Raw genomic sequence first — 6,424 nt, 5'->3', positions numbered from 1 at the left:
GAAGGTGCTTCTGGTTCATGAGGGAGTTGAGAGAGAACCTCTTTTGGCTTGATGTGTGAAAGGTCTGAGGGAAGGTAGTGTTCGCAAAGTCCCCAAGGGTTCTTGGGGATTAGAAGTCATCAGGAATATTCCATTACCTTATTTTTAGTGAAGAAAGAGTATCTTGTATAATCATGAAAATTAATCATTATAAAATTGTGCCTGTTGCTGTACCCCTGCGCAAATTGTTGATTAAAGCAAAGCAAAACGTATAAATCTGGACTATTATTTCATCCTTATCAACCAAATACATGGTGAAGCTTGGTTCAACTTAACAACACAATAATAGGAGGTTTTTGTAAAGGTTTCCTAGTAGATGAGAGACAACACCCTTGTGCCCATTTCCAGGGCCCTAAAGATTACCAGAACAGTTAACAATTGTAACGCTAAAGTGAGAGGTGAGCGGCCACAACGTGAGTTTCTCTGGACCAGAAGATCCATCCCTGCTGCTTGGAGGTTTGAGGTAACAGATTGAGATTAGGGTGTGACTCACGGATTCAAGGTCGTTAATATTCTGGATGAATCACCTCGTCGCAGTCTTAATGAGGCTACTTTAGACAGCTACAGGTAATACCACGGCGCTGAAGTAAGCTTCCGGACCCCTTGGAGGAGAGGCTGCAAGCAAAGGTGCTTATCGCTACTTCCAGTGGTTACCTTTGTTTATCGGAAAGCAAACATGGCACCCCAGATGGGACCGTTTTTAAAGGAATAAAACCCCCCCAGAAGTGAAGACGCGCTACAGAGGACTGATAGGCGTCAATAGAGCAGCTCTAGAGAGTAAGGAGCTGTTAGTGACTGGGAGACCCCCCAGTTAGTACCCCCAATAGATCACTAGAGGCTAGTGAGGAGGGGTAGAAGGCTTACGACGGCTACTGACCATAATCCAGAGTCGTAGGCAAGCAGCTAGTCTGTCCTAGTCCAAAAACGTTAGGATAAAGTCTGGAGACTTTGAGGACCGACAACCCTGACCCGACAAGAAAAGACATAACGATGGCCTCAGGAGAGGCATCTACGAGTGCAGAGCTAGAAAAACCCGAGCCGGCTCAGGCGAGCCAAGAAGAACAGAACCCAGTAGAAGGAAAGACAGATGGCCAAAAGCCAATTGTACAAAGTGCAGGAGGAAAACCAGCAGAAGGAGTGACAAAAATGCGAATCATCCTGTATGGGAAAGGATATGTCACATGGCATCCAACAGTGAAGAAAGCACTGATAGAAAGCAACCTCAAGGTAGACGAGGGAACCCTGGTACAAACCCTGAGAAAATATATGGAAGAAACTGGGGTATACTACTGTACAAATATCTGGCAGGGAATTCAGACAGCAGTACTAAGAGACCCAGGCGAGGTAAAATCAAAAAAGGAAGTTAAAAAATGGTTACAATGGTGGATACAACAGATAGAAACACCAAGGGATGTAACAATAGTGTCCGTAATTAGTCCTTCAGCAGAGTATGACCCCTTAGTAAAAATGATAGCCAGAGTAACAGGATTGGGATGGCTCACCACAAACCCTGAAACAAGAGCAGCGGCAAGATACAAGGAGTGCGAAATGGAATTGACAAGAATGAGAGAATATAGAAAAGAAAGAAAATTAGAGATGGATCCGAAAAGTGAGCAAGGTTCCGTTACACAAACCCCTGAAACGTCGGAGAATGAGGAAGAAAACCAAAACGACCTAGTGGTAGATCTGGTTAAAAAGAACATACCCCCCCTCCAATTCAAAGTAGAAGAAGAAAACTCCGGAGGTGCGAAGCCAAAAAAGAGAGCTTACATTCCAGCCTCTCATCACCCCCCCACGTTTGTGAGCTCCACTCCAGACCTGAGTAGGTACAGGGAAACTCCCAAATACAGTTCAGATTTCGATACAGACGACGAAACGAGAGCAGAGCGAATAAGGTTATTCACAAGTATAATCACAGGAGGAAACAAACCTGAAGAAAGTAATAATGACAACACAGAAGGTAAAGAGTATATGAAACAGGTTAACAATAACCTAGACCATCTTGCCCAAAGCATAGTGGAGAGGATGGGGAAACTCGGAGCCACTGAAACAGGATGGAAAGGAGGGGAGTTGCGAGGAGTACGGAAACAGGAGCTGACGGAACCACTAAAAGATCAGCCGAATAAGCAGGAGAATCTTAAAAAGAGCCCCTTAGGGAAAACCCCAAAAATTTACAGGAAAAAGAAGGCCAAAGAAAAACACCTAAAGCCAGAATCTGAGTCATATTCCAGTCAAGAGGAAGGGGAAAAAGAAAATTCTCAAAAGAAACCAAAAAAGAAAATCAGGCAAACAGCAGGGCTCAAACAGGATCTAGAACCACTCCCAAAAGGGACTCAACGTGTGAAGTTTCAAAATGGTACCCGAGTATACCAGGTGATGGGGACACCATGGTCTATAGAAGCGGATGCATTACTGGTGTTTACAAATCATAAGTACAAAATCCATAACTCGACCTACAAAAAAGCTCTAAAGAAAGTAGCTGGTAGGGAGTACCAAGCTGAAATAAAACAACTTGCTGGTGAACCAAATAGCACAGAGCTAAGAACAAGAATGACCAGTGGAGCTGATGCTCCGTATTACGCGATAATACACATCCCAATTCGAAGCTATAAAGAGGCAACCGATAATACCAGCTACCTCAGGGAAATGTTAGAAGCTCTGCAGAGAGGAGTGTTCCGAGCCATAGAGTTCGGCTTTAGGTGCATAGATGGGCTCCGGTCCCATCATTTGCAGTGGGAAATAGCTGAGAGAGTAGCGGTCAATTCAATGACATACCTGGCCAAAGACATGCCAGCGGAAGCCCACTTAAAAGAGATGATTATAGTGACCCCCACTCATCTAGATGAAGATCGAAAATCCAGAGTCGTGGCCACAATGACAAAACCAGAAGAAAAACCAATCAAGGAACCCCTAAAGTTAGGGAAAGAAGACATAGAAAAATCATTAACATCACTGGGAACCAAGAGAAGTGAGGACCAGTTAAGGATCAGTCCTCAGGGGTCGAAAATGTCCCTGACCTCACCCTCAGAAAACGACCTGAAAAGTTCAACCACAAGACGACGCAGAAGCGGAGCAGACTCACGAGAAGGACAGCCAAAGAGAGAAACATTAACAAAAATACAACCCTTAAACATAGAGAGTGAGGAGGATGACGACGAGAGCTCTCAGGGAGAACCAGATGCAGACCCGAGTCAGGAAGACACCGATGATGAAGGTAGTGCCAGTCTAGAATCGATAGCAGGCCAATACGACGGTCCAGTTAAGCCATTAAGAATAGGACAAAGAAAAGGACAAAAGAAGGGAGTAGAAATACTGGACGTACATAGAGCATCAGAAAGGTTAGCCAGGGACTTGAGTTGGGGCCCGGTACAGGCGAGTGATGGGCGTCGAACTTACATCCCTGAAGCTGGCCAAAATCACTATGACATTCCACCAGTATGGGCAGACAGGTCAGAAGAGACAGTGGAACTGACTGTTAGAGCTACTTTGGGAGAGTGGGCCAACATTTTAATGATGCCCTCATACCCCACATTGGCAGCCCACAAACCCTTAACCAGTAAGTTTAGGACCGCTTATTTAGGGATAGTACATGATGTGATGCTGAGAAGAATGAAAAAGACGGCCTACAAATATGCCCAAGAAACAGAAAAGAAATTGCGAGATGAAATATCGGCCGATGAGGAAGATGACATGTACCCGACCGAGACAAGTCCACCGTATCAAGTGCCCGAATCAACCCGTGAGCCCAGGCAGGCTAGACAAAACCAAGCCCCAGGTCCAGAAACTGACAGTTATCGTGAGTACAAAAAACTGAAAACCTTAGTGAGGGAAAAACAACCCCAGGAGACCACCGAAGAATACATCAAAGATGTGTGGCCCATGGTAGTTAGCTCCACTGAGTGTGATGCAGCAAAAAAGTTGTGGCTGGGTAATGTCACCACAAACCCAATGAGTAAAGGGGAATCGGCTCAAAGCCAGTATGAGAAACTAGTCCTAGAAGACATGGACGACGAAGACTCTCACATTCAGCGGGCGAGGATGCGCATGGATCAAGGCCAACGCCTCACCCCAGTTTGGTATCAGCTTAAACAAGTAATTCCCCCTAAAAGGTATGTTAAAGCCTTAAGGATAGTATCCAAGGGAAGAAGGGGAGAGCTCACCTTTGCCAGAATGCCTCATGAAACTAATGACGCCCAGATAGACCAGGCAGTGAAATCATATGACCTAGAACAGCTGTTCTGGGAAGAAAAGAGGAAAAGTGAGAGCAGGCAAAGCCAAAAACCGCCATAGCCGACACAAAAGGCCCCTCAACAGCCACAATACAGAGAACAGTTCCCGAGACAGCAAGGGACACAGTACAGGGAAAGACCACCAAGGCAGTCAGAGCCACAATATAGGGACCAACAACCAAAACGATTTTCAGCTCCAGCTTCAAACTCCACACCACAGAAAGGGGGTAAATACCTACCCCCGGAAGAATATGCAAAACTGACCCCAGAAGAGAAAAGAGCCCTCCATGAATCCCGTGAGAAAGGGAGTGGAGGGCCAGCTAAATAATGGCAGATAGGTTGCGGGTCACTCTGGAAGATGCCTATTGGGAGGGGGACGAAATTTACACCAAAGTGGAGGGAGAACCTTACCTAATAGATTCCGGAGCAGAGGTGTCTATGACCCGCAGAAATCTAAAAACAGTAGGACACCTGACAGTTCAGTTAGCAAACGGAAAAATTGAAACAATGCCTTACGGGTTATGGCAAGGAATTGTGTGGATAAAAGGGCCTTATAACCTTATGACAATTACCGATCTAAAAGAACTAAAGAAACCAAAAAAGAATCGAAGAGCCTTAAACAGAAGGTTAGAGAAGTTAAAATCTAGGCTAGTAAAAATAGGGTTCACACACAAACAAGGTGAGTCCGAAGACTGGTATAAACCTGTAAATATCCCTGAAGTAACAAAACAAAAAATAGATGAGAGTGACTTCTCCCCGGCTGGGAAAGAGAAGTTAAAACAAATACTAGAGAAAGCCTCAATAGCCAGATTTAAAAATGATTGTGGAGACCTAGGCCCAAAGTTTGTACATATAATCGAAGGAGGAGTACACTCACCCGTAAGACAATATCCTCTAAATCCAGGAGCAGTTGAAGAAATGAACAAAATTGTGAAAGAATTAGGAGCGTTAGGAATTATTAGAGAAGAAACAAACCCCATAACTAACAGCCCAATCCAGGCAGTTAAGAAACCCGAATCAGCAGGAGGAGGGTGGCGACCAGTGATTAACTTTAAAGCCCTTAACAGACGGACAGTAGCCAACAGAGCGAGCCTAATCAACCCGCAAGGCACCCTAAAAACTCTGCAAGTAAAAAAGTACAAATCTTGCATCGATTTAGCAAATGGATTTTTCTCTCTTAGGTTGGCAAAGCAATCACAGGGAAAGACAGCTTTTACCCACCAGGGAAAAAGTTATGTTTGGCAGCGGCTACCACAGGGATATAAAAACTCTCCTAATGTATTCCAGTCGATCGTGATGGACGTGCTCAAAGACTTAGGCGCCACAATTTACATTGATGATGTGTTTATCGCAGATGACACAGAGGAAGAACACCTGGAAAGGTTAGCTAAGGTGGTGCAGCGAGTCACAGAGGCAGGATTGAAACTGAATTTGAAAAAATGCCAGCTTGGACAGTTCCAGGTGAATTATTTAGGGTTTCAAGTGACAGCAGACCTAGGACTCTCAGAAGGGTATAGGGAGAAACTCGAGCAAATTCAGCCTCCTGAGTCAGAGAACGACTTACAAAAGATCTTAGGACTGTGTAATTATGTGAGAGATCATGTCCCTAACTATCAGAGATATGCCAAACCACTGTATGCCTGCCTAAAGAAAAAAGAAAATGACAGTCAAACGAATAGCAAGAAATTATGGGTCTGGACAGCAGAAAACCAGCAGGACTTAGAAGAACTAAGGAAAAAGATTCAAGAAGCAGTAAGGCTAGAACCAAGAAGCCTAATGACAAAACTCATAGCTGAAGTCAGCTGCGACAGTGATGATGCCATGATAGCAGTAAAAAACGAAAATGGTGGATTAGTTACTCTATGGAGTTACACCCTGACCTCGGTAGAGAAAAAGTTTCCTCAGGAAGAAAAAGAGCTAGCAGTGCTTGCTAGATACTGGGGACATTAAAAGATTTGGCCCAGGGGCAGCCTATTAGAGTAGTGACACAAAGCCAAGTGCACAAGTATCTCAGAAAAGGGACAATAGAAAGTACCAAAGCTACTAACACAAGGTGGGGTAGATGGGAAGATATTCTATTAGATCCCGATTTGGAGATAGGCCCTACACAGCCAGTGAGTAAAAAAGCAGCCAAAGAAGTGCCCGAAGAACCGAAG

At 44.6% G+C, this 6,424-nt stretch overlaps 1 protein-coding gene across 1 annotated transcript in view; it reads left to right on the top strand.

Annotated features, from left to right (window-relative positions):
* ache (acetylcholinesterase) overlaps positions 1-6,424 on the top strand; it is a 186,972-nt gene that overhangs the window by 93,589 nt on the left and 86,959 nt on the right. The gene's annotated exons all lie outside the window — the stretch shown is intronic.

This window comes from Nematolebias whitei, chromosome 1 (assembly GCF_014905685.2).
Source record: "Nematolebias whitei isolate Nwh7 chromosome 1, NemWhi1, whole genome shotgun sequence".
NCBI lineage: Eukaryota > Metazoa > Chordata > Actinopteri > Cyprinodontiformes > Rivulidae > Nematolebias > Nematolebias whitei.
The sequence above is the reverse complement of the archived record's forward strand: the minus strand, read 5'-3'. Positions and strand labels throughout refer to the sequence as shown.